Below are 13,858 nucleotides of genomic sequence, written 5' to 3' on the forward strand. Positions count from 1 at the left end.
GTCATATACTAAGCCCTATTTCAATATAATCAGATAAAATCCTCAAAATCATCACAAAACCACATTCTTAATTCATTAGTTGGTCCACATCCTCCTCCAGACGTGTTGGTGTAGGTGAGCGGCTTGGACCCAGGTGTCACCTGTGAATGGAGACCTTAAGTATTTTGTTAGTGATTTGTCTTTCCCTCGTCCCTTTTGGTGTGACCTGTGGAATTTTCAAAATCATTATTTTTCATTTCATTTTCAATTATCATTAGACATTTCTTGCTTATTAGAGTCAGAGTCCTTTTCCCCTGAAAAACACATATCGTTCACAAGTCAATATTCATACATTTGGAAAACAGAATCAGTTCAGCTTGATGCAATCCATCCTGACATTCTGCAAACAGAAAATTTTAAGTTATACTCCGTACAAGGTGTAGCACCTTTCCACAATAATAACAATCAGGCCAGGACAGTTAGCAAAATTCATCCATAGCCATTATTCAACACATTTTGCCAATCCTGCATGCTCTCTGTAAAGCAAAACAAATTTTGAGGTTATTGTCAGATAGTAAAGTACGTGCTGCCACTTCGATGTCCTGGCGTTTCCTGTTGAAACAATCCAGACAGCAATTTTGTTAGGCAGAAGAATGGCTTCTTTCAGGGCTTTTACCCAATTACCCCTTAATAAACCATATTTGGCAATTGTTATACCATCCCCCTTTTGATGGTCGACACAACTCGATCATCAATTTAACATAACATTTAACGTAGTGTCTTCAGACAAAGTTCCTCCAGACATCTTTCTCTGTCTCTGAAACAATAATATTACATTCTTCACTTAAAGCCACAATTTCATTTTCTTATCGAAGTATTTGAAGGGCAAACGGCCCTCAGTCTCACTGCGTATCCTGCTTTTCAGGCCTGCTGTTTTGTCTCGCAACCATTTTTAAAAGTCGTCATTAGTTTCTTTTATCAGGTCAGGTCGTGCTGTACAGACTTGGTCAATGTCAGTCAACAAAAACATTCTCCTCCTGTTTACGATAATCAAATGGCTCTCTGCATAATTTGATATTGACTTAGCCAATGTGTCACATCTTTGTTGTTGCTGTCAAATCTATAACCACAATTCCAATTTACATAAATAGGCCTACCTAAACTTATCCAAAAGCAATTCAAATCCACATCATAAATGACAAAAGTAATTACTACCAGACGGAGCGTGATGACCAATCAACTCAAATAAAGTCCCATGTTCTCTATCATCTTCTCATCAGATTCACTCAGCATTTGCCTTCTTTAAAATTTGTCACTTGCCTTAACTCATCTGTAATGATAAACCACTCTCCAAAGGTTAAAGACACAATATACTCACTATTCAGGCGGAATAGCTGCCCTACACTTAACACCTACAAGACATAAAGTGCTGTCACCATCACACACACTCATGCTAGACACACATACAGCATGTTAACTGCTCATTTACAATGTTCGCTTTTTTTTAATATTAACTCTAAAAGTATAATATTTAAGGTTTAAATAAGATTTAAACTTCACATTTTTCTGTAGCTTTTATATAATTTTACATGGCCTCAAATGTTAATTATTCATTTGTCTTTAGAAAAGTCAGCTGGGTTGTTTTGGTTTATTATCATTATTTTGTTTAAGCTTGCCTTACCAGGCCTGATAACAGAAAGACAAACAGTGTCCCAATCCCTTCCTCCACTCAGCAGTCTCTCTTACACAAATAATCTTTTCAAACAGCCTCCTAAGACTGAAACTTAATTAATCATAGTCTAGAACCCTTAATAGTTCACAAATGTTAATATACAAATGTTTAACTCAAATTAGAACCATTACAATAATCTAAAATACATTATGCTATGAGCATTCCTAATGTTATCTTTAGTTTGAATACTTGTATAAATTCTCAATTCACCTAACTTTTGTTATCCAAACTCTACTAAAAACTGTCTTAATCTTTAGTCCCCACCATGTCTAATGATCTTCAGGAGTTAAAACCATCTTATAGACATATTAGTTCAAAATCAACTTCTATAATTTTCCTTGCCCAATAAGGCAACCATCATGTTCCTGATATAAATTAATAAGTTATGTTACTGTCTCCCCAACAAATAATGACAATCAACTCATGGTCTCAGCTGACTCTTGAAAGCACATTCACATTAGCTCTTTATCTATAATTTCCATCAGACTTGTCACAATTGAAAACAAGCCATACAGTGAATTGCGGGGTTTTTCTCGGGTGAGTGATATAGAGAGGAACTCACATTCTCTCGGGTCAGACCGTTGCGATTCCTCACAAAGCATCTGACCTCCCAATGATCTGCTGATCCCAGTTGGCCTCCAGTAATCAGCGTTCAACTCTCATACCTTTCTCACATATTAACACCTCCATCCGGAGATGCACAGTGTCCGGGACCCCCTGCGTTAGGCTGTCTCCTGGCCAGGAAAATCATCCCGTCTTTGAGTAGTCACGTACCCACTGGTGACCCGCTCGCATCACACAATCAGTTTCTTCAACAGAACTCAGCTGTTTTCTGGAGCTTAGGAAAGACACATTCAAGAGTCACCTCCATCTGGACTGCCTCTAGTGTTAAGGGAAACAGGTTAATAACAACAGTATTTAATCACTCAAATCTGTTAGACCTGTCCGAATCAACAAAATCTCAGTGAAACTTTATTCACATCCGTCTATTCAATGTACATCTATAGCCATGGTCATAGGTCCTGTCTCATGATGAAGGCTAAGATCAGACAAATACGTTACTGGTCCTAAAATAACAAGTACAAAAATGTCACTTCAATTCAGGTCTACATTATTATTTTAAAGACTTCTTTAAAGTCATTCAGTTTTACAATCTAAAATATTTAAGTACTAATTGCCCTCTGTATGGCAATGATTTCCTTTAACATGATTTCTTTTAACATCTCATTATGCTATAATTTTCAACTGAAACACTGTGCTTTACAGCCTTCTGACATTGAATGAGAGAGAGAGACTTTGAGGCCTTCAGGACTTGGTACACTTTTTGTCATACTAAACATTCTCACCTTTATCTACTTTATCTTTTAATTCTAGCCTTTGCCATTTATTATACACGTTTTAAATATAAAATAATTTTATAGTTGTCTTTTGCCCATACATCAGGGAATTTAGACATTAAAAATTTTCCACTCATATGAGTCTGCCACACTGGCAGTTTCAGTCAAGTCCCAAAGCTTATCTTTTGAAACCAAAACATCAGCTTCTTCCTTCATGGTCAATTTCCAAGCTGTTTGTTTAATCAGATCCATTTCTACAAAATTGTTTTTACATTTAGCAACCCAGTGCTACTTCTACTTATTTGATCTTAAATACAAATAGATATTCTAGTTCTCAATAACGTTTCATTATAACATCTCAATTTTAGTTGTCAGATTCTCAATTACAATCTGCAACAAAAAATGTTAAGCGTTTCATTAAAAGACAATCATCTTTTTAGTTACCTTTACCTTTACAAATATTTTCCCTATCTGTAATTTTACATTTACTGGTACTTTAGTTATTTTCCTTTTAAAAGGATTTCCTTACGACTTAAATCTTTCAACTTTCTTTTCTCTTTCAATCTACTTACGACTTCCATCTATCAACTTTCTTTTCAACTTTCTTTTCATTTACTTGCACTTTTCACTTCCCTTAGCCCTGCATTCACATTCTTAGTTCTTTCTCAGACGAAAACTTTAAAATCGTCATTCAAATACTGTTCTATTTTCAAACCCACATTAATACACGTCACTTTCACATTCCATCAACTTTCTTTTCACCTTTCTGAGTGGGCATTTACAGTTGCTGCTAAATGACCCCACTGACCAAAATTAAAACATTCTCTGTCCCCTTGCGATCTCTCTGTCCCCTTCTAACAGCTCCAACTTACTGCACACACTTGAAGCAGTGTGTTCCAATCAGTTTGTAAACAGAGCTGATAAGCAGTTCTCTCTATTCTTTGACAGTCCACCAGTGGCGGATTCTATCACTCTAGCCAAATCATTATTTTCATCAGTATTGGCAGAACATTAATTTTCTGCACGGAAATGCATAAATTGTTTTCTAAGCAGGCTTCACAAAGTTTCTGTTTAACTTTAACACTTGTCCAGGGAAAATTATCCCCGACCCATAATTTCCTTTATAAAACAGACAATGTCTTTTTTTTTTCCCTCAATGACTTAATATCAACAAAATATCCGACATTTTACATTATTGAATTCCAAAATATGTCTTTACATCTCTCTAATTCGGTATTATCATCAACAACACTGATTACAATAGAAAGTACACATTTAACATCCGGAAGCCAGGCTGAATAAGCACGCGCTGTTGCTGTACTCCCAGCATAGCTGGAGTCTTTAGGTTCAAAAGACAATGGTCAAACCAAAAATAAACATAATTTCAATCATTATTTTACCACTAAAATATAGAATTGTTCCCCATTTTGCTTAATGAAACATTCATTGTCATGTATTTGTCTCTTGTTTTATGTGTAAACACATGGCTGGTTGTTTTGATTATGTGTTTGCATTGTCTTGTGTTTTACCTCGTTTCCATGTTAGTTAATGTTGTATTAGTGTCACCTGTGATTGTGATCATGTGTCCTTACCACGTTCCTTGTTCCCTCGTTAGTATTGATGTTCATCAGTGTCACCTGTACCTTTGTAATTATGTGTTCTATGTAAGCTCCTGGTGTTTGTTCCTCAGTGCTGGTTCGTCTTGTTAACATTCGGTTCTGTGAGTATTGTGGTCTGTCTGTGAATGTTCCAGCGCCGTTTTATTGTCAAGTCTAGTTATTGTTTGTTTGCCCCATCGTGGGTCGTTGTTTTCATTTGTAAATAAACCGTCTTTTGTGAGAGTTACTGTCTGCGCTTGGGTTCTATTTAGCATAACGTGACAGAACGAACCAGCCATTTTTTGAACCCAGCAGACAATAGGTTATGTCTTGTTCCGCCAGTAGCCAGTTAGGTGACCAGGAGCGATGGTGGCAGTCGACTATCGAGGACATGAGGAGGGGCAAGATTCCGTTTGCTCCCCAGGGAGAGAGATCCCTGGAGAGATATGCCCAGGGCCTAGAGGAGAGGAGAAATTTTACGCCGGAGGTCCTCCTAAACTCTTATTTCATCGCGGGGCTCAATGTACCTCCTCCGCTGGCTGAACGGCAGGGGCTGATCCGACGCCCGTTTCGAGAGGTGGTGGACCATGTGCGTCGAAAGGAGCGGCAGGACCCCACGAGGACGTTGTCAGTTTCTGCATTGCCAGCGATCCCGGAGAGTCGCGTCCTAGCCACGACAACGCTTGGAAACCACGTTCTCGCCACTTCGACATCTACAAGAGGTCCTTCAGCTGTTGCTACGGACATTGCGGGGATTCTGGTACCGGTCTTAGGTCCGGCTATGGCTTCTGCACCGCGGTCAAAGAGGAGGAGGAAGAGATCGTCAGGTTCACCATCTCTGTCCCTTCCCGGCTCCGTGCCGATTCTCCAGGTTGCTTCTGTCAGTCTGGTCCACGCTGAGGTAGATGGGAGAGTGACCAAGTCTAGCCCTGTCCCAGCTAAGGAGTCTAGGACCGTCCACGCTGAGCCGTCTGTGGTACCTTCTGTCCCAGCTCCATTGCGAGTGGCAATGCCCCCAGTTTTGGGTTCTGTATCAGCTCCTCTGCTTGCTGCAGCAACATCGGTTGTGTCCCCTGTTGTTTCCCCGATTACCCCTGTTCCTGTTGTGCCCCGACCTGTCCCTCCCAAGACTGTACCTCATGTGTCTCCACCCAGAACTGCCCGGTTTTCGTGTCCTCAATCAGTGCCCATGTCCAGTGATTCCAGGACTTTTGTCTCAGTACCACTTATCTCTACTGTTTTTACAGAAACCAAAATATCATATTACTCAAATCTCAATCCTTCACAAAGACAGCCTTATTGCTGCTTGCTACTTCAACTTTTTACAAACAAAATCTTCTGACATCTAATGTCATGCATCCATCTTATGGATGAAAAATAAAAACCTTTTATCAGTTATATTCAATCTTACTAAATGGCAATACATTCTACATCGACTTTTCTACATCAACTCATTGTCTTTTCCCACTTTTACACACGTTGAACGCAGACACAACAACCTTTGTTCCTCACTGCCCTGTTCAACTGATTCCCGCACCATCTTTAATCTTGTGGTTCTCAATATCATACATTTCTGCCCTTAATTTTATCTCATTTGACAAAACACCGGTGTACCAAATTTCGCAAGCTTGCTTTTCAGACTTCCCCATATTGGCCGCTTATCTGTTTTCTGTGGATTTCTCTTTTACGCGCGTTCTCCTGATTTGTCAGGCGTCCCCAGACAAATCCGATTTTTCTTTTAACCCAAACCGGACGGGTTGCACTATTAGTGCCCTCTTAATTACGGTTTACCAAAAAATCTGTTACGATTCTCTTGGTTCCCCCTAATTAGCTTCAGCACCCAAAAATAATTCGCTCCGTGGTGGAACAATTAATTTTCAGGTACCTATCTGTATGAAATGTCTTGGTCTGTCACAGTTCTCAATTAATTCCAGATTATTTATCTGCTTGAAATATCTTGTTCTGTCACAGACCTCAATTAATTTCAGATTATTTTCCTCGTATCTGTTTGAAATATCTTGATCTGTACGTAGATCTCAATTAATTTCAGATTACGTACCACAGAAAACAGTTCTCAGCCAATATGGTTCAATTTCACTCTTTCCCCCAATTAAACTTAATTGAATTATACATTACCCAGAGATATGTTTTGTTCGGAGCCACCTGAGTTCTTTTGATTCCAGTGTCCGATCCTCCCGGCTCTGACATCGGCCGGCCTCTCTCTCTTAAGTTTACGAGGTAGAGCTGGAACTTACTCAGTCCAGGGGTCCGTTCTTCGTACGTCGCTAACTCACTTAGCTGGATTTGATTGTTGGCGATTTGGCATGATCTTGGATTGTTTGGTTCTTCGACGCTCATCCTGGACATGCTGTCATAGCAACAGGTGCGCAATCTTAAACCTGCTCGCGAGCAGGCTTATTTCATGTTAACAGGATTAGATCCCGGCTTTATAAGCGGAGGTGATCCGGGAAGTCCTTTAGTGCAGCGCGATAGCGTACTTTTAGAGAGATATAGTTTTTCTCGTGACTCGTGAGTGTCATTTGTATCATTAATTTGTTGAACAACACATTTAATGTCGGAGTCGGGCTTTAACAACAGCACAAACTGTGTGCATTTCCCTGAGATTCTTTGCGAGTGATACGGTGAACTTGGTGAAAAGTGCTGCCCGTCGTGCCATTCACAAAGTTTACCTCTCGCTCAAGCTTTTTTTTAGGGGTTTTTATGGTTTTTCCAGACCCAAGGTTGTAAAGCAGTTTTTTTTTTTTTTTTTTTTTTTTTTTTTGCCCATGCAGGTACATTACATTTTTTTTTATGAAGATCATGCAATCATGACTTGGCCAATAAGTATGATTTACAGTAGCCTTTGTGTCAGGCTTCACTAACGTGATTCACTAACGAGACTGTACACACGTTCCCATTAAGGCCTCAATGAAGAGGATTTTGTGAACAGTGTAAATGTGCAGGTAAGTTACTATTACAATTCTAAATATATCATATTAGTAATAGTATTATATGAAAAAAAAAAAAAAAAAAAAAAAAGGAATGGAATCAAAAAGTATGCAGTTGACTGACTAAAATGTCTTGGTGGTGTGTGACACTATACCATATCAGTCACATAGTCACATGTAGCACATTATTTGAACATGGAAACAGAAAATATAAATATCAAGCACACTGTATTACATAGGCTACACGTATTCTGAGCCTAACATAACTATATATTTTTTCATTATGTAGGTGATTACAACATGCTTGGAGACACAGGGGCTATACCTGCAGGCAGTATTTTATGACCCCATTCCCTGACCCACAGCCCGGACAATGGAGCTCTAGCCAGGACAAGGACACAGTTTTAAATTGAGCATGGGCAACTAAAGGGAAAATTTCAGTGTCTGAAAAGGCTGAGGGTTGCACCTGACAGGGACTGTGACATTATTGTTACATGTGCCGTATTACACATCATTACACATCAGAAAGGAGAGGATCCCTGTGGTGGAGGTGCAGCCTGATGATGACCTCCAGCCTGATGAGATCTCCAGCCTGATGATGACCTCCACCAGTGCACTTGGACGGACCTAGTTGCAAAGCGGCACGGGACAGAATTGTGGGACACCATTTTTTAAAATTCACTAAATGTTTAATAAAAGACAAGACAAATATGCTTAGTTCCTTTTTATTTCAATTATTCTTTGTAAAGAAAAGCCAGTGATCAAGCCATCTTTTGCCTGCAATAAGAGATATTATGCAAGGTCAGCAATAGTACTCTGTGTGTTCTTTTAGAGAGATATTTTTACATGCAGTGTTCACTTTCATAAAGTAAAGAAATTCAGGCTTTAGACCAGCCATTTGGATAATAGGCCTACTTAAAGGATAGTTCCAGTATTTAACACCTTGAGTCTATATTGTAGTTTGTTTTGGATGAACAAGAGTGGTGGACAACATTTTTTTGACAATGGTTCCTCTCTCGAGTTTTTGACTATAATAGAATTGGCCATGGACCCATTTAACATTGGAGTCAATGGGCATGTCTGAAAATGTCATTAAAACAGCCAATAATGTTCGTTTACAAAACTGTTAAACTCACCGAGTGGTTAGTGGTGTTCGTTGATGATTATAAACAATATATCGTCGCAATGTATGATTCCAATCTGTTTATTTTGCTATAGTGGAACTATTTTTTCAGACACTTCACAACCGTGTAACTTACAAAATGACAAATAAAACACGTCAGAAACTGTATTTCGCAACACTTTTTGTTTCTGGAACATCAACTAACATCACTAATCACTCGGTGAGTTGCACAGTTTTGAAAACTAATGTTAAAGGTTGTTTTAATGACATTTTCGGACATGCCCAATTCTTTTATAGTCAAAAACTCGAGAGAAGAACCATTGTCAAAAAAATGTTGTCCACCACTCTTGTTCATCCAAAACAAACTACAATGTAGACTCAAGGTGTTAAATACCGGAATGATCCTTTAATTTAATGCAGCAACAAATTATTTTACAGTGTACTAAGATAATTAAAAGCTCATGTACCAGTAATGAAGCTGTTGCTGCTACTGATCCCTGCCGTGGGTCTAAGGAAGAGATGCCCCCCCACAATAGGGTCAATTCACATTCAACCCAAGGGCCAGCCCTTCTGTCGGGGAGTAAGTGACCACCACCTGTTTTTTATTAATTTTTATAGCCTTTTTCTTGGTTGCTGCACATGAACAACACATGCACATCATTTAACGGTGTATTTTTAAAAGAGACCAAGAACAGTATAAGTAGCTTAGTAAAGATTACCATTTTCACTTTTACTTGTTCCAATGTTCTAGTGGATGGTGGCTCTGACATTACAATGAACAAAGTAATTATGAAATTAAATTAAAATACAAAAATGTATATACTGTAACAAGTGATGGAAACATTTAACATGGTCCCCACTATTGAATTTAATTTGTTTGCTACTATTTGCCAGCCCCATCTCCTGGCTTTTACAGACTTTGATGTGTTCCCTGGCGTTTTCATTAAACATTAAAATTCCGCATAAACTTCGACTACTAGCTTTTGCTCTGCTGCGGAGAAAAACTGTGCGTGCTCTTTGGCCACGGTGAGCAGCCAATAGCAGCGTTGCTGATCAATGTTTCTACTATCGATACATATCCCCTTTTAAACCAGCGCATGCACGCGCAATTATCTCAGATAACTCAATCCAGCTATACTAATCATAACCGGCAGGTGTGTTCGAAGAACCCAATTAGCCAGATCATGATTAGGCCGATTATATCATCTTGGATGTCTCGTTTGATCTCGGATGTTTTAAGCAACGTACGAAGAACGGACCCCAGGTGGCCAAACACCGTCCGATCTCAGGTCCAGGAGGCATCGTCCAAGGAATCCCACTATTCTGACACCATATTGTTGTGGCAAAAATTCATCAAACAAACATCACTGCGTAAGGGAGACTCAGAGTCAAATTATAAAAATTAGAAGTATTTATTCTTGCAAGAATAGGAGCAGTCTAATACACAGTTGTTACCCTGTGCAGAAGAGTGACACACCCCCCAGACAGACTGAACCAGCTTTTATCTCCGTTCCAAGGCCTTCTTCCGCCAGAGCCATCCTACCAGTAGTTTTCCATAGACTAAGCCCTCCTTCACCAAATGGCCTTCTGACATCTAGGTCAGAGGTCCTTGTTTGTCTGTTCTCTGGAGTGTCTCTCCCTTCTGCCTTCCCAGGTACATAAAAAGAATCTTCTCTCACTACAAGTGAGAGTCACACATGTGACATTCTTTGAATCATCTATATTTTACTAAAGATCAATGAATATCATAAAATAGCCACTACATGATCATATTAGATCTTAAGACACTGTCTGTGTTTAAGCAACTGGCCCATGGTTGAGAAGCACTGGATTAACCTCAGGTTTCTGCATGAGGATTTTCAGGTATAATATCTGCTCAATGACAAGATACTTATGAATATGAACATGAACAACTATCAACATATACACTCATACCAGATATAAAACAATATTTACACGAGCAATGTTTAAATTCACTGAACAACACAGTAAACACACACTGATCATGTAAGAGCCACAAACATTTTAAACACTGTGAAGTTTTATCTCAAAATACCACTGACACAGATATTGTTTTACGTCTTGATTAAATTGTCAGTTTTTGGGGCTCAGAAAAAACACCGTTTTGAGTGTGTATCCCTTTAAATGCAAATGAGCTGCTGCTGCTGCTGCCGACCCAAAACGCGGAGAATACCCAGATACACACACGTCGGGCAGACATCTGTGTGACGTCGTCGTTATCATCTGGAAGACGTAATTCTAAGGGCGTTTGCTCATCTGGAATACGTCGCATAGACGTTATTTTCAGATGTTCAAATGACATCCATTGGACATAATAGAGACGTTAACAATTAGAATATTATGTCTGTTAGACATCTGATTTATGTAGCATAGATGTCGTTTTTAATTAGACATTTTAGACGTTCCCTCACATTTATTGATAAAAACTACAGCTGAATTATGTAGGCTATGATCAAGGGCAAAATGGTTAGAATTTGGAGAAAAGAATTCTACATATTTCTTTAATTTAGAAAAAAGAAGAGGTGAGTTAAAAAGGATTACAACCCTTAATATTAATGGTAATCTCACTTCTGAGGAAGGCAAAATTTCAAAGTTTGTATCTGACTTTTATCAACGACTTTATACTTCTTCTTTTCATTCAGATTTTTCTAATACATTTTTCTTGAATGTGGATCCATTTATTTCAGCTATAAGTGAAGATAGTCATGCTGTTTGTGAGGGAGAAATAACTATGGAAGAACTGGACATTCTAATTACAAAAACCCCATTTAATAAGAGTCCGGGCCCTGACGGGTTACCGTTTGAATTTTATCGATCGTTTTGGAGTGATATAAAATATTTAATCTTAGACGCTTTCAAAGAATGTTTAGATCGAGGGGAATTATCTGCATCAATGAAGCAAGGTCTTATTACGTTAATTCCTAAACCAAATAAAGATACATTTTTTTTAGATAATTGGCGCCCTATAACTTTGCTTAATTCTGATTACAAATTATTAGCTGCAGTATATGCTAGGAGACTAAAACCCTGCTTAGAAGAAGTTATCTCAATCACTCAATCTGGCTTCATGAAAGGTCGACACATTTCAAATAATATTCGTCTTGTTTTAGATCTTTTAGATTACTCTGAGTTGGTTAATGATGATGCACTTATCTTGTTCTTAGATTTATACAAGGCATTTGATACAGTAGAGCATACCTTTATGTATGATGCTTTAAGACGATTTGGCTTTGGTCCGAAATTTATGAAAACTGTACAGACCTTGTATAAAGACATCAATAGTAATGTATCCTTGTCTAGTGGGACATCACCACGGTTTGTCATTGAGAGAGGCATCAGGCAAGGCTGCCCTATATCTCCTTTTTTGTTTCTGTTGGTCGCAGAGCTTCTTAACCTTTATATAGTGAATTGTTCGAATATTGAAGGCATCCAGATAGCAGACCGCACTATTTTAACCAGTCAGCTGGCAGATGATACATGCATCTTCCTGAAGGATAAAAGACAAGTCCCCATTATACTAGAGGCATTAAAACTTTTTTCACATGCCTCTGGCCTTTCTGTTAATCAGAATAAATCTGAGATTATGACAATCCATCACTCTGATATCCCAGATGTGGAATTAAGGTAAAAGAAAAGGTTAGATACCTTGGCATTATAATCAATAAATGTCCACATGAAAGAGTTGAAAATAATTTCTCTACATGTTTACATAAAGCAAAAATGGTTTTTAATTGCTGGTCTCAGAGAAACCTGTCTATCCATGGACGTGTTCTGCTTTCTAAGGCTGAGGGAATTTCGAGGCTGGTATATCCGGCTCTCTCTTTGTATGTTAACTCTAAAATGTGAACAGATATTGACAGGGCCATATTTAAGTTCATTTGGAAAAACAGGACTGAATATATAAAGCGAAAAACGATTATTAGAACTCTCTCAGAGGGTGGGCTTAATGTTCTTGATTTCAGTACACTTAATACCATTTTTAAAATTAACTGGTTAAAACATTGCTTGGCCCATAATAATTCTATATGGTTTTATATCCCCAATTTGTTTTTTGAAAAGTGTGGTGGGTTAAACTTTTTATTATCATGTGACTTCAAATGTAGTAAGCTTCCCATCAAATTATCTAATTTTCACAAGCAATCACTAGATGCATGGAAAATTGCCTTTAAACACAATTTCTCCCCACACACATGTATAATATGGAATAACCAACATGTATTATCTAAAAGGAAAAGTATATATATAAAAGAATGGTTTGATAAGGGAATTATTTTTATTTCCGACTTATTAGATTGTAATGGTGAGATTTACACGTATCAACAATTTCTTGCTCTCTCAGGGATTGAATCTTCATGCAGAGATTACCATGTGGTTGTTAAAAACATCTCCATTAAATTGCTTCAGCTTGTGAAAGCGCATCTCAGCTACACAGCAAAAACTCCAGTGTTAAATTAACACTCCTGGGAGTGTATATGAGTCCGCACTCAAGAGTGTAAAGTGTTAAAATATGAGTGTTAAATGAACACTCAAGAGTGTTAAAGTTAATGAGATAATTAAGTTATTAATTAAGTGATGATTGAGCATTATTGAAGACACCTAATGTTAACAAGCAGAATCACTGAAGGAGAAAATCACAAATTGTAAGTCACCATTATGGAGATCAGTGTTTGTTTTAGTTGGGCTCTTGACCCGTATATTATTAACTTTAGATTTTGGTTGTCTGCGTTTTCTGATAAATAACAGTCAGATGAACAAAGAGAAAATGTGATCTGATGGTGTTTGTCATGTTTTGACAATCATATTGTGATCTGAAATAAACAAAACTTAATTACATAGTTTGGTTTAACTTGTTTATAAAACAGCTCTCTGATACTAAAGCATATGATTTTCAGTATTTTTAATATAATCCAAAATATTCAATATACATTGTTCTGATCAAGAGACTTTTAAATACTTTATTTAGAAACACAGACATCAATAATCAGCCTGTGAATCTCAACCATGGTGACAAGAATAAATCATGTTGCAGCGGCTGCCACCAATCAACTCATTAATGGCTCCCATCATGCATTGCGGAATTAACAAATTATATGAAGTCATTTCATTTTCCTAATTGAATA

This window comes from Phoxinus phoxinus, assembly GCF_949152265.1.
Source record: "Phoxinus phoxinus genome assembly, chromosome: 1".
Lineage (NCBI taxonomy): Eukaryota > Metazoa > Chordata > Actinopteri > Cypriniformes > Leuciscidae > Phoxinus > Phoxinus phoxinus.